General features: G+C 44.5%; 1 protein-coding gene across 7 annotated transcripts in view; it reads left to right on the plus strand.

The window, feature by feature from the left end:
- The window catches only part of LRRC8D (leucine rich repeat containing 8 VRAC subunit D), a 72096-nt gene that overhangs the window by 23018 nt on the left and 23515 nt on the right, over positions 1-25563 (plus strand). Inside the window, exons 1-2 of one of the 7 annotated variants that reach the window (XM_083511043.1) lie at positions 6861-7064; positions 7244-8208. The exons of 1 other annotated variant lie outside the window; for it this stretch is intronic. The gene's annotated coding sequence lies outside the window, so the exon portion shown is untranslated. Of the gene's footprint in view, positions 1-6860; positions 7065-7154; positions 8214-25563 lie in introns of those variants that run through there. 5 more of the 7 variants (XM_083511047.1, XM_083511042.1, XM_083511044.1 and 2 more) reach the window with 5 other exon arrangements.

Below are 25563 nucleotides of genomic sequence, written 5' to 3' on the forward strand. Positions count from 1 at the left end.
AGACGAAAACGTCTTGCAAGTTTGTTTCCTTTTTCTTAACACCGTTAATACAGTTGCGACTTGACTTCGAGGAGCAACTCATAGAACGCGGTGTGGTAGCCTTTTTTGAGGTTTTTGGTGATTTTTTGAAGCTTTTCCAAAATTTTTCCGACACCATGCTTCGCAAGACGAAAAATTCGCTAGACGAAAAAACTCGTGGAACGAATTAATTTCATCTTGCGAGGCACCACTGTAGCAGTTTTAAAGCCCACCGTAGGATAGAAGTTGTCAGCTTTTGCTTTGAAGGGTGGAAGGTGATGAAAAAAGGTTGGGGGGAGGTGGCGGCGGCGGCAAGGAGTCTTGTAGAAAGCAGTTGGGAGACACCAAATGGAAAGAATCCTATATGTTGCAGAAAAGGCTCTGTCACTAATGCTCAGTTACCTTCTGACACACCGTTGCTTGCTTTCTGTTACACTGATGGCTTGATCAACAAACATGACAAATCCACATTCTTTAAGGCTCCTGGAAAGTCATGCACGTCGTCAATGATTGTAAATTGTGTGACTGTAGATGAATGTTTTCTTCCAAAGCCATGGAACTCTGTCAGTCATGTTTTGGCCACCCGCCCCCCTCTCCCTCTCATTCTTTCCCTTGTGTTGTGTTCAGCTGAATGAGATTGACATTGTGTTAGGTGGTGAAACAGTTGTCAATCAAAATATCTGAAACAAGACAAAAGAAATGTCATGGATATTTTAAAAACCCTAAGTTCATGAATTTTTGGTGCAATTCGCCAACTGTCTTTTTCAAGTTGTTAGTATGCCTTTCAAACAATAATTGGATTTTTTAGACATAGCTGACAGCAGGCAAGACGACAGCTTTTCCACCCTACTTGGGACTAAGGTGGTCTGTGCTGCAGATATGGAAGTTATTCATTCAGGGACATAAACAGAAAAGTCACTTTGAGAGCAGTCACAAAGATGTACCGAAGGTATGGTTTTCTTCTTGGATCACATTTGTCCTTCAAGAAACATTGTGGTCAAAAACACATCAAGAAAGTTGAGATTGCTTAAAACGGGGAGAAAAACTCTAGATGTACAAATGTATAGCTAAACGTTGGGCTGCCATCTAAAAACACATTCCAGTCTATCTCTGTGACAGCTCTTGCAAACTAACTGGATCTCTTACTGTGAAAACATTTTAGTGGGTCTTGCCTCATTTTCCAGGAATGCAAATGTGAAGTCATTTGCCAGCTATGAAAGGGCTTAGAAAGTCCTCATTTCATTGGATACAACAGAAAAGGTAGAAAAGGAGACAGCAACAAAACTGTTATCGTTGATGAATGAACTTATGCTTGATGCATTCTTAGATATGTCTCATGGCAATAATCGAAGAGATCAATGATGGTTCACCTCTTCCATGTGCTTCTGTCATGACAGCTGGAGATTCAGCATAAAAATATAACTGATGCACTTGTCATAGGATGGAAGGGACCCTCGGGGTCATCCAGTCCAACTCCCTGCAATGCAGGAATCTTGACTCAAGCATCCATGGCAGATGGCCAGCCAACCTCTGCTTAAAAACCTCCAAGGAAGGAGAGCTCGCAACCTCCCAAGGAAGTCTGTTCCCCTCTCAAACAGCTCTTACCATCACAAAGTTCTTCCTGAAGTTAAGTCGGAATCTCCTTCCTTGTAACTTGAATCTATTGGTTTGCATCCTAGCCTCCGGAGTAGGAGAAATTAATCTTGCTCCGGGCAACAGCCCTTTTGATATTTTGTACCAGTTGTGACCATTGGCCTATTCCCACCCGCTCGCCACAAAATGGCTGGGAATTAGTTTATGCAAAACACCTTCCGTGTTGATTCAAGACCGCAGTGTTAGAAATTCAGATATACAGTGGTACCTCAGGTTACAGATGCTTCAGGTTACAGACTCCGCTAACCCAGAAACAGTACCTCGGGTTAAGAACTTTGCTTCAGGATGAGAACAGAAATTGTGTGGCAGTGGCAGCAGGAGGCCCCATTAGCTAAAGTGGTGTCTCAGGTTAAGAACAGCTTCAGGTTAAGGACTGACCTCCAGAACGAATTAAGTTCTTAACCCGAGGTACCACTGTATAACCTAATCGCCAAATGGCACCTTAAACTTATAGTCACCACAATGGAATATCTAGGCGCCTTTTTTTTTTTACAGTGGGGTTTATTATTATTCATTTCACTTCTATACCGCTCTAAAGAACAAATCTCAAGGCTGTTTACAAGACATTGAAACCTTAAATAAAACAATCCAGAATAAAACAAATTCAAGCTGCAAGGAAAATATTTCAGATCCTTCTCCAAGTTACATTTTGCTTTACCCAGTTGTCCTTCTGGCATCCAGAGATCTCCACATGGTCGCAACTGGACCCGCTCCAGTTGCAAAATGCGCCTGGCTAATTTCTAACACTGTTCAAGGGAGAGTCAACCCCATCATTGTTTGAGTGTACCTTCTTAGTGCTTGCACAGAAAAGGTGCAAATGCAGCTGAGGAAAGCAAGGATAACAATGTAGAGACGAGTTAATCTTAGAATGATGATGCATACAAAGCTGGTGTGCAACTTGCTCAGCTGAGTTTGTCTGTACAAGCAACACGCACTACTTTCCTTTTTTGCATTCATTCAAACTCCATATTGGCAGCTGGCCTGCTTTATTGTCATGAATTACAACATGGGATTTACACCTGGATAAATGCAATGATGCATACAAGAAGAGATTGCTGTGCAATTAAAGGCTTGCTTCTTTCATACATTCAGTGCCAGGAAGGAGGTAGAGCAGGGCTTGCCAACCTTTTTGGACCAGTGAGCACATTTTTAATTTTGAGTGTTGGGGCGCCAGTCACAAAATAGCTGGTGTGTGTGTGTGTGTGTGTGTTGTAGCTTAACACAAAATAAACGAGGCAGCTACCCCCAACAACCTTATGCCAATTTTGGGAAGTCATCTATGTCCTGCCGGTCCTAATTGTGGACACACACACACACGCTGCTGCTGCTTAAAACAACAGGGAACATTCCTCAGTACCAGAAAAAATATTCATGGTAGTCACACAACATTCACTCACATTTCACAGAAATCTCTTAGGAGGTACCTGACCTTCTGTTCCATAATAACCATATTTCTAGGAGAACTACATATAGACTTCCTTTAAAAAATATCGAACGCTCCTATTCTGGGGCACCAGATTTAGTGACACCCCCCCCCCAGGCAGAGTAAGCTCTGATCCCTTCTGAACTTGGTTGGAGGGAAAGGGATTATTCCCACCTTCTTTCTTTCTGGCATGCTATATTTGGGTCTGCCAGGAGAAGAGCATGGAGCTCTTTCCTTCCTTGTCAGTGCTCATGAGATCCTTACTCATGGAGAGGCTGGCTCATCTGTACAAAGGCTGTTAGTCATGGGGACTCAGCTGGGAGTCAAGGGAACAGGCTGATGGGAATAACTGAGTGGCACTTGAGTTCTGGGGCTTCCCCTGCCCCCTTCTCAGCCCTCTTCCTCCATCTCCTCTCCCCTACCCTGGACATTTCCCCTTCAGTACTGGCAAGGTAAAGGTTTCCCTGAGGTCATACACCATGGGTAGGCAAACTAAGGCCCAGGGGCTGGATCTGGCCCAATTGCCTTCTTAATTCGGCCCATGGTGGTCCAGGAATCAGCTTGTTTTTACATGAGTAGAATGTGTGCTTTTATTTAAAATGCATCTCTGGGTTATTTGTGGGGCATAGGAATTCCTTCTCCCCCCCCCAAAAAATATAGTCCGTCTATTCCATATTTCAAATTCATATTACTTATTGCCAATACACATTTTCATAATTAAACTTATTCTCAATAAATCTAATTTCTTCTATCTACCTAGCAACTATTACTGAAGTTCCTTGAATGCTGCAACAGAATTTAAACTACTATATTTATTTTTCAGATATTCTTTAAAAACCTCCCATTTAGAAACAAATTCCTGTTTTGATTGATTCTTTATCTTTTCCGATAAACCATCTAATTTAGCATATTCTGTCAGTTTTTGGATCCAATCTTGTATAGAGGGGTGCTTTTGAACTGCTAGGTTGGCAGGAGCTGGGACAGAGCAACAGTAGCTCACACTGTTGCACGGATTCAAACTGCTGACCTTCCGATCGGCAAGCCCAAGAGGCTCAGTGGTTTAGACCACAGCGCCACCCGCTCCCTTTTAGGCTTTGGGATATGCCAGTGAGTGGAGGGTGAGAGGGACACCCCCTCCCTCCTTGCTGCTGGGGTTTGGAAGCTCCCTTGGACTGCAACCAGGCTCAATTTGGTTTGGAATGAACCAAGTTATTTTCTGAGTCTGGGTGAAAATACCTTTTCAAAGCATCGTGGTTGGGCGCGGTTTCCTCCAGGACAGGTTTCAGCCATGTACTTCTTTTAATGATGGTGTAAATCAAGAAGGCTTCTATAGCCTTTCAGGTTTAGGAGTGTTGTAGCCTAAACACCACAAGCTGCTTATTAAGTTTATTTCTCGTATACACGTACAAGAGCGTACCTGTTGCAATCGCTGGGAAATACTTGGTTTATAAGGCAGCAAATGCCACTGCAACCATTTGCAGTGGACCTCTTTTAGTCATATAAGAGAGCTTGGATAAGATGTAACATTATTATTGCATTGTGAAAACTTGCAATTACGGTGTCCAAGCATTTGTTTATAATTTCAGTTGTTTTCAGTTTGCAGTCATTAATTAACAACCCTGTTGATTCAGTTGTTACATCAGGTCTGATTGTCCTCCCAGGTGAATGTAATCCAGTTTTTGAGACTTTCCTAATTTCATTTAATTCTGCCTGTGTTATTTCCCTTCTTATTTGCATTGTATATTGCAACAGAGTTAAAAATGAAGATATCATATCCCAGAAAACTAGGAAGCACTCAACTTTCACTGAAGAGATGTGAAGTTCTTACATGCAAATGATCTTTGCATCTTGAAGAGTGGTTCAATTGTTTCCTTTGAGTCTGGAAGATACATCACAAAGTTCTATACAGTACCGAGAATTTCTTCTGCTTTTTCAGCAGAGTTAAGGTTTGGGGATGTTTGCTGAAAACTTAGGTTCGTATGTGGAATCTGCATCGTGTGCTTTACAGATGCACATTTGATGTTGCTACAGGCTACGTTAAAAGCATTCTGTAGGGACCTGTTGCTATCTGTAGCACCTCCTTGTGATGTGCACAAAATTAAATAAACACACATATCCACTTCCCTACTGTTATGGGGTGGAATTGCCTACTTGTTGCGACTGTAATGTGTATCTGCTTAGGGAGTGTGCTCCTTTTCCCCCCTATCTGAAGGCAGGACAGGGGTTGAAAGCACCAATCCTGTTGGGTGCCCCCCAGTCATGATAATTCAAGACCTTCCCAAGGGCCACCTAGCAGTGGTGGCACCAGTAAAAATGGTGGCAGGGTTTTTACAAAAGGGGCAAAGTGTTAAGGTCTCTGAAAGAAAAACAATAGGTTATATCAGTGCCGTGGCACCCTAAAAGGTAAAGGACCCCTGACAGTTAAGTCCAGTTGCAGAGGACTCTGGGGTTGCGGTGCTCATCTCGCTTTACAGGCCGAGGGAGCCACCTATTTATCTACCAGCACTTTTTGGCGTGCTTTTGAACTGCTAGGTTGACAGGTTGATTTCAGTATTGCCCATTGTTAGTGGAGAAAGAGGCTAAAAAAATGTGTAAAGTCACCTTCACCTTAACAGCATATTTCCAGTAAGCACCCTCTGTCCCTTCATGACACCTGACAAACAGGAAGTGTGATTGACTTGCACTGTTCCCTTGCCAGTCAGTTGAACTTCCTGTCCATACCTGTAACTTATTTGCAGTACTACAGGCGTGATAAGCATTAGTCTGCTACACTGTGGACAGCTGCTTCTGTGATTGTAAGCAGTTCAGGCGGAGAGGGGAGCTGGGGACAGGCTAAACTGTAGCTAGCTGTATCATAATACCAAGGCAGCCTGTATAAGGCTGCTAGTCCCCCCCCTCCTCCATCCTTATATTGGTTTGCAAATTTAGCCTAGACAGGTGTGAGGCCACACCTTGGCTCCTTCAAACCTAAGTGCTAGGGAAAGCGATGAGCCTGTGGCAGGAGCAGAGGACCAGTGGCCCTGCTGGACTCCAGTTCCCATCATCATTGGCCACCACGGTTGGAGCTGGTGGGAATTGGAGCTCAGCAATCCCTAGAGAGCATTGGGGGTCTCCATCACCTGGCGTACAAGAAGGTGAGGAGATTTCAGGGATGGTTGGCCTGCAAAATTTACAGTGGCTTTGGAAGGCTTCTTTTGACATTTAAATGGAAACATTTTAATATCTGTGTAAGAAATCACCAGGGCCCACCCAAAAACCTTTGGCATCTGAAGTGAACCCCAAAATGGTGCCTCCTGCCCTGGCCAGGGAAGAAGGGGTGAGTGAGGCATAGGAAGAGAGAAAGATCAACATTGGAATCTGCTGCCCCTCCCCATCCTGTCATCTGAGACAGTCGCCTTACCTCATGGCCCTGGGGGTAGGCATTGTCCTGAAGGAATGCATGACCCACACTTCCTCATGTACATGACACCCTCTTTGGAGCAACAGAACTATGCAGCCGGCAAGATCTGCTCTGGCGCATGGTTGCTTGCTCTGGCACAGTTTTGGAGGGGATTCCAAATATCGGCGTTATGAATCCAGAACCATCCGAGCTCCTGGCTGGATTGCAAGCCAAGGGGCGCGTCCCTAACCTAACTTTGGTTTTATAAAGGGTTGGTGGAGGGGGGACTCTTTGCACACACACTTCTGGAAAGAGGCACGATTCCTCCCCTCTCAAGAAACTGTTATGCAAGCAGACATGCACGCTCTGGTGCGGTGTGCCTATGTAGCCGCTTCTGCAAAACCAGCAGCCGGCGTGGAGAGGGAGTTCCGCTCGCCGCAATGGGCCCCAGGCTGCTAGTTCCCGCCTTGCCGCATCTTGCAAGGTGCGCTCGGCCATCCTGCCCGGGGAAACCAGTCTGAGTCTGGAGACACGGCGAGGCAAAGCAGCGGCGCCGCCACCGACGGGAAACTTCCGAGGGCTGTGCGCAAAGTGTGTGACCGGCGCGTGCTTGGGGTGGGGGTGGCCTGAGTGGATCGCGGCGGATCGGGTGATCGGTGCTGGGCGGGGGGAGATCCTTGCTCCAGATTGATGGGGGGGGGAACGGAGGGAGAACCGGAGTGCAACCTGGGTTGTTGTTTTTCTCCTCTCCCCCTTTCCTTTCTCCGCAGGAAGCGCTGCGCAGGGCTGCCCCGGCGTGACCCATGGCTGGGATATTCGCCCCCTTCTTTGCGGCGCGCTCCTCGCTTCTCCCAAGAAGCCTCCTGGACTGCAGCTTTTTCCAAGGCCGGGCAGCGGGGAAAAACAGGTCCCGGACGGCGACCGTTTGCTCGACGGCTCCTGCAAGCTGTGCAAGCGTCCGCCCCGTTCGCCCGCCACCTCCGGCGCTTGCAAGCAGCCGCTGCCATAAGTGCTTTAAGTGTCAGCTCCCTGGGTACCCGAGCACCCACAAAATTCCCCATGAAGGGGCCGGGCACCCACCAATTTTTGCTGCCAGGGCCATGCACGCTGCATGGCGCCCGCTGCCATTGGTGGCAACTCCCTGTATGCTCGAGCACCCACAAAATTCCCCATGGGCACCCACGATCGCGGGGCCAAGTTGGCACGCCTGGCCGTCACTGCCGAGCTTGCAAAGGCGCCGCCGCCGCCGCCGCGCGCGCACACACGCGCGCCGCCCATCGGCGCGCCCCCGACGCACAGCCCGGCTCGGGAGCGGCGCGCCGTTGTCCTCCATGGGGGCTTCGCAATGAGCCTGCTTCCCCGAGACCGGCTTATTCCAGCCTGCGAGCGCCGGCTGCTGCTGCTGCTGCCGCCGCCGCCGGTCCTTTGTTCCCGCGCCCGCGCAGCCCCCCGAGGACGATGCTGCCGGCCGGGGAGGGGAATCGCGTGCAGCACCGGGGCGAACCGGCTCGGGCCGGAGGAGGGCGACCGGCGCCGAGCTGCGAGGGCCGCTTGGGAGAATAAGGAGAGCAGGCGCCGCGGCTGCCCTTTGCTCCCGCCACCCCCCAGATCGTAATCAATTTCATTTTTATTTTTATTTTCAAAAGCGGGGTGGGTGGGTGCGGAGCGAGGGCCTGCCATCGCCTTGGCCACATCTTCCCCGTCAAGCGGTGCAGAAGGAAAGACGACCCGGCAGGTTGAGTGTGTTTCTCTCTAATATTTTTTTGGTGTGTGTGTGTGTGTGTGATGGTGCATTTCAAAGGAGGAGGTTTTCCGGTGCAAAGTTCTTTGAGGGTGTGGGAGGGCTCTCTTTCCCCGCTCCCTATTGCATCCTGTCCTGTTAGAGTTGCAAAAAACAAAAGCCAGCCTGACGTTTATTCTAAATCAACTTAATAATAATAATAATAATAATAATAATAATAATAATAATAATAATAATAATAATAATTAATTAATTATTATTACAGGTATGCGATATATCAATACAGTTTGGGGGGGGCAGCAATATCCGGAAAATGGAATATAGCTCCATATAAGATGCCAGTAATGCCATTAACTGCAGTAAACAAGGGTCCGTGTTTTGATGCTTGCTAGGATGTTGCTGCAATGAGTGATGCCACAACAGTTCGCATGGTCTCCTCCATTTGCAGACTTTTGCAGGCTGTCTTGTAATCTGGCAGAGCTGAGTGGAGACTGGCAAGGTGTGAGTGCTTGAAATAGGTGAGCAAGGCCTGAGTTGGGGGGGCGGGACAAGCCCCCACCCCCTTTCTTTGCACCGAAATAGGAATTGAGGGAAGCATCACTGGGCATGTTTTTGCCCAGGTCTGCTCTCCTGTGTTTCTCCAAACCCAGGGGTTAATTGGTGCTATTAATTTGTTTTTGTACAGAGACCTTTTGTTTTGAGTGTGTGATGTTAGTAAACAGAGAACAAACAAGGAAACAAGGTATATATATATATATATATATATATATATATATATATATATATATGCTTTCGTAGATTTTCACGGGTACAGGAATGCAGGTTTTGGTGTCTTCGGGTGTCTTCCCGTGTAAGAGTTGGGGTGTCTAGGCGACGTTTCGACGAGGTCTCACTCGTCATCTTCAGGCTGGTGCTTTCGGCTTCTTGTTACTGGAAGATCCTGCTCTGTTCCAGTAACAAGAAGCCGAAAGCACCAGCCTGAAGATGACGAGTGAGACCTCGTCGAAACGTCGCCTAGACACCCCAACTCTTACACGGGAAGACACCCGAAGACACCAAAACCTGCATATATATATATATATATATATATATCCCCAATTGCATTTTGGAGCAACTGATGTAAGGTTGTGTTATGTACAGACATTTCATGCTGTTTTCTCTGGAAAAACTCTTGGTGACGACAATTATTTTGGGTGGATCGGTAGTTGCTTATATAATGTTCTAGCACCAAAATAGGTTTTTACCTGAATAAAATTGTGGTCATACTTTACTCGTCCTCTCTCCACTGAGTTATTCTTCCAGTAACTTTCCTGGTGACAACTTTCCTTTTCTTTCAGCTATATTTTCTCATTTTTAAAATCTCACCTTATTTCTTCTCTTAAAACATTGTCCGCGATAAGTTTCCTTGTGCAGACTGTCTTGTAACACATAAGGGTGAATGGAGATGGAGACTATTATAGCCAACTCCAAATCTTGCAACTGTCATTTCAGCAGAAGTTAACCAGGGTGCCCATAATTGCAGATGAATCTTAAGGGTAGTGAACGTACATTTTACTGCATTTCCCCCACTGGGGGCGGGTAAAATGTTAGCTGTGGTAGTTGCCGAAGTTAACTAACAGTAAATCATTAGCAATTGTCTACCCAAGCAGTGCAAAAGTGTGCAGAGAGATAGCAAATGGTGCAACCCTATACCCAATTACTTGGGAGTAAATCCCATTGAATTTAGTGGAACGTGCTTCCTCTGTGCAAGCAATGTTTGTAGGTTGCAGTCTAGCCTGACGGACTGCATTTAAAATCAGTGGGGCCTAGTTGGATTGCATTCCTTGATCTGGTAGACTTATCAGCTTCTTTAACATCAGGGCTCCTCTGCTTTTAACAGCTAGCAAGCATGCAGAAAGTTAACTGATAGCAGGGTTGCAAATTTTTTTCTGGGAAGAGCTGCTTTGATTTTTTTTCCCTGCCAAAGAATCTGTTCAACACAGTCTGTCCATTTTCATCCTGTCCCCAAGAGCAACTTTAAGCTAGAGTTCCGGCTGGAACTATGGGGTGCCAAACACTTCTGGAAAAGAACTCCCAGTTCCTTTTTTGTTTGTTTGTAACAAATCTGCTTAAACATCTGGAATTGTGGAAGAAAGCAGATGCCTGGCCGTTCTCTGTAATTCAAGAGTGTTAAGGGTGTGTACATGGAAATTACTTTGGTCGTGGGGGGGAAATACTTAAATCTGTTTTGAGTTTTACAGTGAGTCAGGGGGCGGGGGATGACCTCTTTTGGTGGCGCGATTGCTCACATGTCAGTGAAGATAATAAACATGCCCAGTCTACTTGTGAGTAGCTTTTAAACTATAGTTATTCTACCTTTGGGGATGCGGGTGGTGCTGTGGGTTAAACCACAGAGCCTAGGACTTGCTGATCAGAAGGTCGGCTCCGCAATGGGGTGAGCTCCCATTGCTCAGTCCCTGCTCCTGCCAACATGGCAGTTCGAAAGCACATCAAAGTGCATGTAGATAAATAGGGAAGGTAAACGGCGTTTCCGTGCGCTGCTCTGGTTTGCCAGAAGTGGCTTAGTCATGCTGGCCACATGACCCAGAAGCTGTACGCTGGCTCCCTCGGCCAATAAAGCGAGATTAGCACCACAACCCCAGAGTCGGTTACGACTGGACCTAATGGTCAGGGGTCTCTTTACCTTTTTATTCTACCTTTAGCTATTTTCTATAGGAAATGAAAGACTCCGATTACTGTATCTGACCTGCAGTGTTAGAAACTGAGATTTGAAATCTAGGAGCTTAATGGCACCTTAAATCGAGGTTGTGGGCGCAACAACGGAATTTCTAGGCACACTTTTTAATAGCAAGAATACAAAGCTGAAAATGAATGACTTGCAGCTAAAATATTATGTTATTTTTCACATGGTCTGGTCCTTCCCCTGCCCACCTCACTAATATTCTTAAGAGGGTCTCTTCTCCAGTCTTCAGAGAGTAGCTGGAAGTGGGGCGGCAGAAAAAAGGTCTCCCTTTCCTTCCACTCTGCAGTTTTAATCGGAAATCTTAGGCGCAGTACTGCGCCCAGAGCTCAGAAACGGCTCGCGCTGATGGAATTCCCTGTCGCAAAATGCGCCTGGAACAATGGGAGTTTCGAACACTGCTGGCCTGCCAGGACTTTCCTTGAGGACCAAACTCATTCAGGCAAGAACTGCTGCTATGAACCAGCAGGCAGACCCACCCAAAAAGTCAATACCTTGTCTTGAGAGGAGTGCTGCTCCTTGTTTTTAACTCCTGCCTGTAGCCTGCACCTTTGAGAAGAGAGCTTTTGTGGTTTCTGTTGTTTTTGCATTGTTAAAGCAGCTCCTCCCTCTAATTTCTAAACTTTCATTTCTCCTTTCCCCCATGATCTTAGTGTTTTCTGCCTCGGTCCTGCCCATCACCACTTTGCAGACCTTTGGGCCAAAAAGCAGGATATAAATATAACACAACAAAATCATATATGTCTCTGCTCTCCTTCCCAGTGGAGAAGGGTGTATGAAGATGGGTTCATACACTCCCCCACACTCCCCCCTTCTCTCAGCTTCTGGCCCTGGAGAAGAATTTGGTGCTAGTAATACCATGGTGGGCAGCTGGGAAGATTCCTGAAGAGTGGCCAGATAAAATCTCTTCTGTGAGACTCCGTCAGAATGCAGTCAAAACGCATGCAAGTCTTCCAAACTGTGGAAGTCTTTTGCAAGATCAGTGGTCCTCATTGACGAATCCAAAAAAAGTGACTGGAACTCATAGCTGTGCTGTTCATGTGTCAAACTGATACTATGAGGGCATGTAGACTAGGATTCTGAGTGATTGCAAAGGTTCTCCAGGCTGAGCCTGGAATATCTTAACTGGGATGGTTTTGGAGGTGTGGCTATTCACACAATGTTTAGGATACGTGTTGACCCCAGAGGGGAAAAGATGTCTTCTCCCAAAGATGATGCTGTGATCGTAAGCACCAAAGGCAAATATTTCACAATGAATTTGAAAACGCCACCACCTTTGCATCTTATAGAATGCGGCTAACGTACTTAATCAAGTTCTGGGACTGGATCACAGCACATAGGCTTAAAAAGAATGCTTTTCAGCCAACATATACCTATATAATCTTGTGGCTATACCACCTTATGCCTGCATAATCATATGAGCTAATTCTGAATATAATATACTGCAGTATATTGAATAGATATGCTATTTTAAGTGGTGCTAGCTATTCCAGCCCTTTGGGAGTAGGACAGGTTAGAAATTCCTGCCCCCCCCAAAAAAAATTAATAAGTTGGATGGTTTGAGGATTCCAGATTAATCACCATCATTATTACAATCTTCATGCCCTGGCTTGGCCTTTTAACAAGACCCTTTGGGAGTAGGGAGAGCTACGATAATCCTAAACAAAACCAGGTTTAAAGCTTTGAGCATTCTCATCTCTATAATCCCACATTTTAAAAGGCAGCTGGAGAAAAATGAAGAACGGTGGTCTGTTTCTTTTCTTTTTTTTTACTGCTGAAGGTAAGTAAAGAGGGAGTAGATTTAAGATGCAGAAAAGTCGACCTTAGGGGGAGGGTAGCCGCTGAGCCGCATTCTAGTCTTCCACCTCTGAGGCTTCTTTCGTTTTCTCCAGATTTCCAGGTTTTGAAAAACGCTGCCTTTTTGTTCACAGAACCTGCAGTGAACTTTGCTGTTTCACTGGAAGCTCTGGAGATCAATTATGCGGCGTTTATTTATCTTTACTTCTTCAGCTATTGTGTGTTTTGCAGGATAAGCTCTGTCCCATAAGAACTGTTTTGAGCTTGTAGATAACAAGGCGATATTCTGGAATGTAGCTGGTAATTTGTACCTTTGCTGCTCTTTTCCACATAGGGCAGGGAGGCTGGTTGGGAGTTCCCCTGACGGAAGCAAAACCGTTGTTGTTGTTTTGTAAGTTGCACCTAGGCAGGCGAGCTCGTCGTTTCTGCGAATGGCTTGGGACGTTACTGTAGGAGCACAGTCCTCTCAAATGTCTCTGCCTTCTGCTGCTTATAAACACTCGAAGGGAAACCTTTGTGTGGAGGAACCTGTTCAGGTTGTATCTGTGTGCAAGCAGCACCCTTGGTTCAGTGTGGAAGCAGTGTTAGAAACTGGGATAGAAAAACTAGGAGCCAAATGGCTCCTGAGACCGGGGTTGGCACCCAAAAACAGAATGTCTAGTCGCCATTTGTGGAGGTGAGCAACACTTTTTATTTATTATTTCAATAAGCATGAACTAATACGCAATTCACATAAGTGACACATTGTTAATATCTGAATACAGTGGTACCTCAGGTTACATATGCTTCAGGTTACATACGCTTCAGGTTACAGACTCCGCTAACTCAGAAATACCGATATTACCTTGGGTTAAGAACTTTGCTTCAGGATGAAAACAAGAAATCGTTCTCCGGTGGTGCGGTGGCAGCAGGAGGCCCCATTAGCTAAAGTGGTGCTTCAGGTTAAGAACAGTTTCAGGTTAAGAACAGACCTCCGGAACGAATTACGTAAGTACTTAACCTGAGGTACCATTGTACATGTTTTATTTGGTGTTGACAATCAAAATATTAGTACCACACTTCAGTTTTCAAAACACTCTACTCTTTATTGTTAAAACCCCTTAACATGTTGTCCATCCTTAACATATACCTTGCTATTTCAAAGCACATACATTTCAGTAATCCTTGAGTGTCAACCGGGCGCAAAAAAAAGGCACCCAGACTTTGGGAGGTGCTCGCCAACGGAGAATCCTTAGGCACAAAAAAGCACCTGGCGCCCTGCTAATTTCGAACGCTGTGCGGAAATGGGTCTTGTTGTGCTCCATTGTCTGGAGTGCTTCTTCAGTGACCTCCGAAGCTATTCCGAAAGGAAATGTAGTTGTAGAGTTAAATTGTGGCTTCTGAATTGGGATGCCTAATGACTGGTACTTCTAATGGGCACTTCTGGTGGGAGAAAAGCAATAAGGCTAAGTGGGGGGGGGCAGCAATGTTGTATTGGCTTCTTGCCTCTTCTGTGATCTGCAGCTGGAAATGTATGGGTATAAGTACACTATAAAGGTGCTTAGCGGAGGGCAGAATTTGATCCTGGCAGGGCATATGGGTGTGTTTCAGTCGCTAGGTAACTACCGGTAACTGTCTTATTGATGGGAAAGGTGGGTATCTTAACTTTCTGGAGATAGTACAATATTGTGACTTACGCTTTACTAGTTTTTGAGGGGCACAGCATGATTTGAAGATAAGGAATGTCAGCATTAAAGGCGCTGTGGTTTAAACCTCTGAGCCTCTTGGGCTTGCCGATCAGAAGCTTGGTGGTTCGAATCCCCGCGATGGAGTGAGCTCCCGTTGCTCGGTCCCTGCTCCTGCCAACCTAGCAGTTCGAAAGCACAACAAAAAAGTGCAAGTAGATAAATAGATACTGCTCCGGCGAGAAGGTAAACGGCTTTTCCGTGCACTGCTCTGGTTCGCCAGAAGCAGCTTAGTCATGCTGGCCACATAACCCGGAAGCTGTATGCCGGCTCCCTTGGCCAGTAAAACGAGATGAGCACCGCAACCCCAGAGTTGTCTGCGACTGGACTTAACTGTCAGGGGTCCTTTACCTTTACCTTTTTTTTAGCTTGTTTTGAAGTTAGGAAAAGTAGTGTTTTTATTTTTTAAAAAAAATCAGGACAATTGACCTGTGTGACTTTCTCTGCACTGTGTCTGTGTATGCATGTGTGCATGAACTGCGGTTCATACAGAAAGCTTGTTGCCTATTTCTGCCCATGGTATAAAGACTTGCTGGATTTGAACTTGTGCAAGACAGGCAGAAGGAGAGAGAGATCATATACAGAAAACTGTCAAAACAAAGCAGAAGCTACAACAGGATGTAAATACTTCGGGTAGCAGTGAAACTGTTCTGTTTTGTCTTTCTCAAAAGAAAGGTCAGCTAGCCTGCTGTTAATAGTAATAGATGTTAGTATTTCAGAATACCTAAGCTCTTGTTTTTGTAATTTTAAATTGTGCAGGGTTTTAGAATCTCAGTAATCCTAGCCTCAGTTACCTAGAATCATAGAATCATAGAATCATAGAGTTGGAAGAGACCACAAGGGCCATCGAGTCCAACCCCCTGCCAAGCAGGAAACACCATCAGAGCACTCCTGACATATGGTTGTCAAGCCTCTGCTTAAAGACCTCCAAAGAAGGAGACTCCACCACACTCCTTGGCAGCAAATTCCACAGTCGAACAGCTCTTACTGTTTCCCTGAACATTATTTTTGAGTCTTCTGCCATTATAAAATACAGGCAAATAACAGTCTTCCTTCCTTCCTTCCTTCCTTCCTTCCTTCCTTCCTTCCTTCCTTCCTTCCTTCCTTCCTTCCTTTCTCTCTCTCTCTCTCTCTCTCTCTCTCTCTCTCTCTCTCTCTCTCTCTCTCTCACACACACACACACACACACACACACACACACAGGTTTTGCAGGTCCTGCAAGTATATATTCTGTGATGCACTGTTACAAGAAAATGATCACATCTTGAGATTCTTAAATTTAAAAGTAGTTTTAAAATCCCAAACCCAATGTATTTCTTTCCTTTGTCCGGATCATCCTATTGGGACAATTGGAGCAATTGGAACCAACAAACAAGTAGCAGATTACCTTTTTCGTTGTTAAATTTTCTCTTCCCACCCTTTTGAAAATGACAGGAAGTTTCATAAGATGTGATGCGAAGCTTGGAGAAAAACGTATTATTGGGTCAGTTACGCAAGTTTTAATGACTGTGACAGAGGCATCTTGATTATTTGCCACTCTGGCTATCCTGTCTGCCCTGTTGTTTATGTAAGTCGTGTCCTGCAATTTTATCTTATTTTTTTAAAAAAATATTGATTGTGTTATTTCATGCACTTAAACCATGTGTGAGTGTGATCACAGATGATGCAGCTAGCAAAATCTACCGCTGTGGTCTTTTGTGTGGCTTGGAAAAGGAATATAAAGGAAGAGAGGTGAGAATGAGTTCAGCAACAAGGTTCTTCTTTGAGTCTGACCTTAAATCTTGGAGGCCTTGTTGATTTGCAGCATTTTCTCCTGACCCCATCCCTGGAAGCAACCTTGGCAGCGGTCTTTGCTTTGAATAGCTTATCACCGAGACAGGCTTTCATTTGCTAAAGCTACGAGAAAATAAATGGCTTCTGATTATGCAAGGGAAGTTCCCATCCCTGTCCCACAAATTAAGGCTGCCATGCTAACATGCTTATTCTAGGGAACATGCACCATTTGTACACCGTGGGATTTTCTTCTGAGTAAGCATTTAGAGGATTATGCAGTAAGTATATTAGGGTAAAACGTGCTGGCTCTGGTCCAGGTTACATGACCTAGTGGGAATCTCAAGTCTGTAATCTCATGATCATGGGTAGGAAATAAAGCTTCCACCAAGAACTCTCTCTTCCTTCTCTCATGTAGTGTTAGCAACTCAGATAAATAAGCTAGGTGCCAAATAGTTAAATAAAACCAAGGTTACAGTCGCCAGAACAGAATGTCCTTGGTTGCCACTTTGGGGCAAGATGACTCTTGTTTTTCAAAGGATGGGCTGACTGCGATTGATTCTCAGTTAAACATCTGGCTACTTCAGAGGACAACCTTGAGCTAGGTTAAGAGCTTTGAGGACTTAAAGAAGAAAAGTCGCTTGATCCAGGGACAGTCCACGTATATATTGGCCTATTCCGACCCGTTTTTCTTCATGGTGACTTCTTCTGCGCAGGCTGTGGAGAAAAAGCAATTTGGTTCCAGAAAGTCACTCCTATTGTGCAGGTAAAATAGAACGGATAGAATTCTACAGAATGAGGCATTACTGTGTGAAAACAGCCCCGATCCAATGATCCCTAGGCATGCACCTCCAGATGGTGGAGACTTCAGGCGCTATCCTGGTGCCCAGACATCTTCACTTGGTCACAGGTGGTCGAAAGCCAGTGCAAAATGCGCCTGGCTAATTTCAAACACTATGGTGGTACCTTGGGTTAAGTACTTAATTCGTTCCGGAGGTCTGTTCTTAACCTGAAATTGTTCTTAATCTGAAGCACCACTTTAGCTAATGGGGCCTCCTGCTGCTGCTGCGCCGCTGGAGCACGATTTCTGTTCTCATCCTGAAGCAAAGTTCTTAACCTGAGGTACTATTTCTGGGTTAGCGGAGTCTGTAACCTGAAGCGTATGTAACCTGAAGTGTATGTAAGCCGAGGTACTACTGTATAACGTTTTTGGTTTTATAGAAGTAATGTTTGAGTACTAGAAGTTTCCTTAAATCAAAGTTTCTTAGAATACGCATACACTTTAGACTTAAACAAAACAAAAAAAAATTGGGGGGAGAATTTTGGAGGGGGTGGTATGAGGAAATTGACTGTTCCTGCGTTAAGCAAACCTATAGGGATGAGGACTGAGTTGTCTCAAACAGCACTGTGCTCATTTTGATCCTTTTTGTTTCTTGAGCCATTTTGAACTGGGCAGGAGCCTATCGGCTCCTCATGGCAACCAAACAAAAGGCAGGCTTTGCCCCGCCAGTAATTCATCACACCATCTTCCTTGCTTCATGGTTTTTGTTCAGATAAAGATGGCAGATTCGGATGGTGGAGAGAGCGGGGCCAAAACTGGCACATGACTCTTCCTGCGTGTTCTGGCCACCATCAGACCGTGATTTGAATATAGACTAAATTTTGGGGTGCATTAAAAATTAAATCTTTAGCTGCGTTGCGGATGTGCATCTTCTTCAAGGGAAGGGAGGTAATTCTCCCACTCCCCGCCGTAAGATTTCGAAAAGCATTCCTGCAGGGGCTGACTGGCATGCATGCCTCTGGAGGTGCAGCCACTTGTTCTGCTTGTTGTAGCTGCCAGTGTTCCATGTGGAAGAAGTCACATGCGAGCCATTAGCAGGTGCAGAGCTGTGCTTGTATCAGTGTCACGAAACATCGATGCACGTTGACTTTTGCACGGGCCACCAGGCTTCATGCAAACCACCTTTAGAAGTCTATCAGTTCTGTTTTGTTAGCACAATTGGAATGAATTTAAGGAACCCAAATGCTTTTTCTGTGCAGCCTCAGCAGGAGCGGCAAACAATGGTATAGTTAATTGTTCTAGCTTGCCTTCGCTTATCCCAACCCCACTGCCCTGCTCACAGTTGCGAAGCATATTATGTTATGAATGGTCTGTGTCACCATTAAGAAAAAGAGGTTGGAACAGGCCAGTATATATGTGGACTGTCCCTGGACAAACTGACTTTTCATCTTTAAGTCCTCAAAGCTCTTAATCTAGCTTGTCGCCTGAACTAGCCAGATGTTTAACTGAGAATCAATCACAGTCCATCCTTTTTTTAAAAAAGACTCTAGAGCCATCTTGGCCCAAAATGGCAGCTAGACATTCTGTTTTGGCAGATGTAATCTTGGTTTTAGGGACGCGGGTGGCTCTGTGGTTAAACCACAGAGCCTAGGGCTTGCTGATCAGAAGGTCGGCAGTTCAAATCCCCGCGATGGGGTGAGCTCCTGTTGCTCGGTCCCTGCTCCTGCCAACCTAGCAGTTTGAAAGCACGCAGTGCAAATAGATAAATAGGTACTGCTCCAGCGGGAAGGTAAATGTGTTTCCATGCGCTGCTCTGGTTTGCCAAAAGCAGCTTAGTCATGCTGGCCACATGACCCAGAAGCTGTAGGCCGGCTCCCTCGGCCAGTAAAGCGAGATGAGCGGCGCAACCCCAGAGTCGTCGGCAACTGGACCTAATGGTCAGGGGTCCCTTTACCTTTAACCTTGGTTTTAAGGAGGAGCCATTTGGCCCCTAGGTTTGCTATACATATCCTGGACACTGCCTGGTTTCGGCCATCGGAAACAGTGTCTGGGCAGAGCTCGCTTAAATGTCTGGGCAACCCATGTCAGAGGTATAGATTTACTTTTTGAACAGGGCAACCCCAGCCTAACTTAAATATCTGAGTTTCTAACACTGGTTGCCTGTGAGATGCCATTCTGTACATGGTTACCTCGTCCCGCAGTTTGAAAAGTTTTCTTACCTACTGACTAGCTGCTGTTAGAGAGCTCTGTGGGTGAGATTTTGATGTAAAAAGCAAAATGAGGTTTGTAATCTGCAAATGGGGTTCTGTTGGCTGAAATTATTGCTGAATTAGGCACAGCCTTTCCGGCTATCACCTTCCTCGAATTTTGCTTCTACCCCACACAATAATGATTTCACTTGCATCCTTCTTCCAAAATGCTAGAGTTTATTTGGTAGTTAAATATTTACCTGCCTCTTAACGTGCAATTGGGGGACGTATAGGAAGGTGGAATAGACTACACCGCAGAAGACTTTGCAAAAACTCCCATCCATCATTGTCCCTAAGGTTGTTTTAGTCAAAGTGTTTATGGCTCAATTAACTATTGTTTATCCAGCTGGAAGTGAGCTTTGGCTCCAGCTCTTTGGTCTTTCAACCACTGTGCCCCAAACGGAGAACTGTGGTTTTATATCTGTTTGCTAATCACACAAAATGATCATTTGATAAGCCGCGCTTTATTATGCCTGGCATGTTGCATCCAAACCACCTTTAAAAGTTGCTTCGCGTTTTATGCAGTGTGGATGGGCATTTGCTTTGGCTAACATGTAAAAAGGTGAAGGGGGGAGAGAATATTCTGAAATACTAGTGGGGGAGATTCAGTTGAGAGGGAGGCAGTCTTGGGGGTGTTTTTCTCTTGGTGCACATCCATGGCATGTTTAGAAATGTGCCTCTCCATAGCAAATGCTGGCGTATCTCTGCTACACATGGAAAGTCCTTTGTGAGTCCTTTACACGTTAGTCACTTGCAGTGTTAGAAATTAGCCAGGCGCTAGGCGCATTTTGCAACTGGCAGGGGTCCAGTTGCGACCCATGTGCAGAACTCTGGATGCCAGGATGGCAACTGGGAAAAGCAAAATGTAACTTAGAGAAGGATCTGAAATATTTTCCTTGCAGCTTGAATTTGTTTTATTCTGGATTGTTTTATTTAAGGTTTCAATGTCTTGTAAACAGCCTTGATATTTGTTTTTTAAAATATAGAGTGGTATAGAAGTGAAATAATAATAATAATAATAATAATAATAATAATAATAATAATAATAATAATAATAATAAAATAAATAAATAAAACTTCAATGGGGGAAAAGGCGTCTAGACATTCCATTGTGGTGACCATAACATAGGTTTAAGGTGCTATTTGGCAATTACCGTAGGTTATATATCTGATGTTCTAACACTGGTCACTTGTTTGGGGCTTAGCACAGGGATCAGATATGCCAGCTATTGCAGGATGAACTTTCATTCAGCTTTCTTTTCCTGTGTAAATGTTTGTCTTGCAGTTCTGCACCTTTGTGATTTCTAACGCCCCAATAACCTGAATCTTCATCTTTCATTTCTGTGCATGCAGATGTCCATGTGATGGTTTGGGATGACTAGGCTAATTTCTATTCCCAGCTGCTGGTTATGAAAGTAGCCATATTTTTCACTGGTCACTTTTCACATTGGACAGCTAGAGCTTTTAACCCACTTTAGATGCATCTCATGCAAGCTGTATGAGCACAACCTTTCCCATTAATTAATAATTCTCTGCCTCTTTGCCTGCGGTTGCATAAAGCACGTTGCCTCTGTGACATGTGACTGCTACCGCTGACTCAGGTGTCCCCATTATGGGGCTAACCTGAGTGGAATAATTCTCTCCCACTTCTGGTTACTAGTGAAGACCTTATAAGCAGGATTGAAAGCAAAATCCAGTGATTGTGTGGATTCAGACCATCAGGAGCTACTTGGAAAGCTTGTCTTGAAAACTTCAGGCTGTACATCTCTACTCAAAAGTCAAAAGAGGCACCTGTTGCTAGTTTCCATACCTGACAGAAGCTTATCGAACCAGTTTAGCTGGAGGTAGTTCTCCCAGCACACGCTGACATGGTTTTTAAAGAATAAATGAAAGAAATTGGGTGCAAAAACTGCTACATTGCCCAGTTACCCAAGGAACGCTCTGTTTACCCTAGAAATCTCTTCGACTCAAATTTGAGTTTTTGGAATTAGCAGAGAATCTCTGGGAGCAGATGGCTTGTTTATGACATTTTGTATCACATAGCATGTTCTTCCTGTCACAGAATGATGGGGAAAGTTGGTTCTTTGAATGAGTCCCCAACTTTTGCTTCCCCTCAAACTATACCAGCAGCAGACAGGAAGTACCGTATTTTTCTGTGTATAAAACTAAGGTTTTTTCCCTAAAAAATAATGTCCAAAATTAGGAGGCGTCTTATACACGGATAGTGCCATGGGTGGGTTTTCTTAAATCTTGAGTCCCCCAAAATAGGAGGCGTCTTATACATGGGGGCGTCTTATAGACCAAAAAATACAGTAACTTTTGAAAGTTTGGATAGAAATGCATACTGTGGCTATGGCTTTTATACGTTGGTGATGTTAAAAGTATCGGAATTTTTATTATTATTGTGGGCTTGTCTACACAAAGAGCAGATGACTGTACCATTTTGAGCTGCATGCAATAGCGCTGGGGTGTTTGCGTGTCAAATGTTACGCCGTAGGTTACCGAAATAGTTCTCTATATTTGGCTTTGCCAAAGCGCTGCTAAGTCTTTATTGGATTGTTCAAGGAGGGGGAGAGGAGATTGAAGAAGAGGCTTGACTAGGCAGCCTCCCCCCTCCAGTCTACTGCTTGGGTGAAAACCGCATTGAATTTTGCAGCACACACATTCAAGTCCAACTTACAAGAATGTCCGGCTGTATTCATTTTAATGCCTGGAGAACTATTTTTCTCAGGTGCTAAAAACTGTGGGCTTATATTTTTGCTACTGATATGAAATGCTTCTAAATTTGGCTGTAAATCGCTTGCCTACATAAGACACCAGGTTGAGTCATTAGCCTATTCCTAGTGTTATAAGACACTGATATGTCTTTTAAATAGAAAATTGAACATCGGCACAGTCTCTGGCCTAAGTGTATTGAGCAGAGGTTCCCTCTCTTAGTCCCACCCACCAGTTAATATTATTTTTCATGGGTTGTGGAATAAAGCTAGAGGTTATTGATATCACACTCACACTCTCTCTTACTTATTTTGAATTGTGGGCTTTTGACTTCTTGGAAGATGGTTTACATACTTAACATGCTTCAAGCATACCATGTGGCATATGGTCCTTTGATTTCCCAGCCTCTGGCCAAGGAGAAAGTTAGCTATGCTTTGTTGAACTGCTTGGGTTTACGTTCATCTTGTATGCAGGGAAGCTCAAAAGATCCTGTCAATTTAACCTAGGATAGTAGCAGTTGGGGGATTCCCTGCTGTACAAAAGGAACAAAATGTCTTAACGCGGAGCTATTTTGTCATTTGGACGCTTCCAATTTTGTATTTTCATGGGATAAAGATGGGTACCATTTACTTGTTGGTCTGGCTTTTAATTTAATGCATGCCTAAGAAGGAAATGCTATTTAGGCGTGGGTAGTGTAGCCTTGCATGGCTGTGTGTGTTCATTCATCATCTTGTCAGCTACAAAGGAGTCCTTTTATCGTTCAGCAGAACCTTGCACTTCTTGAAGGCCGGCCATGTATAATGCTGCCTAAATTTCGACACTATAAGACAGAACTTGCCATTTGGGGCATACTTTAACCATGAACTCTTAATTTTAGTTTAGTTTAGATGGAGCTGCAGTGTAATACGAATTCCTAAGTAGGATTGCTTTTTCCTGCTGAGTTGCTACGACGCATCAGTGGGTTGGGAGGAAAAAAGCACCTCTTTTGTGTGTGTTGACACCAAGAGTACTTCACTGTAAGTTGAAAGCGGAAGTGAGCCGATAATTTCAGTAGAGTAGATTGCACTGGAAGAATCTGGCGAACCCAACAATATGCTACTGGGCTATGTGCTTAGGGTAGGCGGTGAACTTTCCCCGATAACGGGCACTGATTCACCTTGTGTCCACAAGTTTCTGTAATGGCTGGGCCATCCCTCTGCTGATTTCTGCTAACCTAAATGGCAAGCTGAAGGATAGTCCTGTCGGCAGAGATGGCGCAGCACAAACCTGCCATGCATGCCAATGAGTTTGTTGACATACTCGTGTCGAAACAAATACCCTGCAATGCAGTTTAATAGGGATGGTGCAAGTGCTTTTGCCTGCCTGACGCTTACGTCTGTGTAGGACGTGGGCCACACGTCAAGAAAGAGGCCTGTGCCATCCTCAAAGACCTTGTGCTTTCTTTGAACCCCCCTTTTGTGGGGAGGGGGAAGTTGCTGTCCAAGGTGCTGATGGTTCTAAAGTCATGGAGGGCATAGCTGAATCTCAAGTGCGCATTTGCCAGTGAACAGATCAGGAGAGTCATTTGGTTGATGGGAAACAACAGAAGGGGTGTTTTCATTGATCATCCCCAAAGTCCAAAATTCTGTGGTCCAGGAGGTTTGTTTGACCGTGCTCCACTGGATGGTAAAACGTACGGGGAAATCTAAGTCATTTAAAAATGCCATTCAGCTGTTATCTCTCTAACACAGATCTTCGGTTGCATCTAGCCCAGACATACTTGGAGCAGAGCCATTGAAATCAATGTCCATTAATTTCAGTGAGTCTCCTCTGAGTAAGGTTTAGTTGGATCTACAACAGCTTGTATCCAACCCCTCATGCTAATTTTCTTCTTAACTTTTACCTCCACGTTCTTAATGTTATGGTGGTACCTCGGGTTACAGATGCTTCAGGTTACATACGCTTCAGGTTACAGACTCCGCTAACCCAGAAATAGTACCTTGGGTTAAGAACTTTGCTTCAAAATGAGAACAGAAATCACACGGCGGCAGCAGGAGGCCCCATAAGCTAAAGTGGTACCTCAGGTTAAGAACAGTTTCAGGTTAAGAACGGTTAAGAACGGACCTCCAGAAGGAATTAAGTTTCAGGTTAAGAACGGACCTCCAGAAGGAATTAAGTTCTTAACCTGAGGCATCACTGTATACCCATAGTGTGTTTGTGTGTGCATCCTTTGTTTTACCTAGCAAATAATTTCCTTGATCTTCTGAGCCTCCTTCTATTTTGTCGTATTGCTCTTTTTTTTATGGAATATTACTGTGTGTAGTTAACTTACTTTAATTGTAGTAAGCTGTCCAGAAGGTCTGGAGAGCTTACTCTTATATAAAGATTTTTTTATATATATGTTAAACAATTCCTGAGGAGGGAGGGATGGAACCAGAAGCAGCAGTAAAAATAAAAATAAAATAAACACCCCAAAAATTAAGGTGAAAAAAACCTAGCCAGGCAACCATAAAAATATTGAGTCATATCCAATGTTAGTCATACTCAGAGTAAATTGATTAATTTTGCTGGGTCTATTGTTGAGTATAACTTAGCTGGGAATAACCCGTTGGCTCCAAACCATAGGGAAATTGCAAGTAAGAAACAAGAGTTTTTAGAATGAGGCTTTTAAGGGCATAATTTATCCCTCTAACTCTTTAATAACCTTTTGAATTATGCCAGAACCAAACTTGGGACTTCTTCCTCACTGTGGCTTGCTTTTCACTGGTTAGAAGGAGGAGCAGCCATGCAAAGGCATTGACTGTCAGTAGCATGTTCAGAAAGAAAACAGCCCACATTTCTGTTTAAAGGAATCCTAACTCATGCCTTGCTGAACTGGTTGCATGCTGTCAGTAAGAAGTCCATATAGATATATCATATATGCATATAGATATATCGTATAGGGCTGGAACAATTAATTCCAGATTGAATTAGATTTTAATCTGAATAAATTGTTCCCTAGGAAAGCATTGTGTGTTTATGTCAGCCTGTGTGCATTCTTTTGTAAGTTTATGGTAGGTAGACAAAGGAAAACACGACCTTCATGTGATATTCTTGAAAATGGTTGGAACACAGTGTGAATACTTAAAAAAAAAAAAAGATGGTGCCCCACCCTATAAAAAGAGTCAGAACTCAGCAACTTCCTGCATTTCTGTTTGAAGTTTAAAGAAAGAGTTTGTGTATGCACAGTAGATGTGTTTACATGTTAAAATTGTGCTAGAGGCAAGGAGAAGTGAAAGAGCATCTTGGGTGTTTTGGCACGGAGAGACAGTCTAGATGCTGTAGGACAGGAAGTGCCATGTCTTTTTCTATTAAGTTCCCTGCATCATAATAGACCGCCTCTCTGTTCCTGTAAATATTCTTGTGGATGCTATAACAACGCTTCAGTGAGAAAACGCTACCTAAACTGGGATAGATTTAGAAACTGGTTTTGCAAACATCTTGACGTTTTCTTTCCGGTGGGTATGTTCGCTTTGAACCTTCAGAGTAGCGTTCCTCGAACTTGTGTCTCCGGCTGCTTTTGGACTACAGCTCCCATCATCCCTGACCACTGGT

The sequence above is a fragment of the Podarcis liolepis genome (assembly GCF_965112155.1).
Source record: "Podarcis liolepis genome assembly, chromosome: 6".
NCBI classification, from domain to species: domain Eukaryota; kingdom Metazoa; phylum Chordata; class Lepidosauria; order Squamata; family Lacertidae; genus Podarcis; species Podarcis liolepis.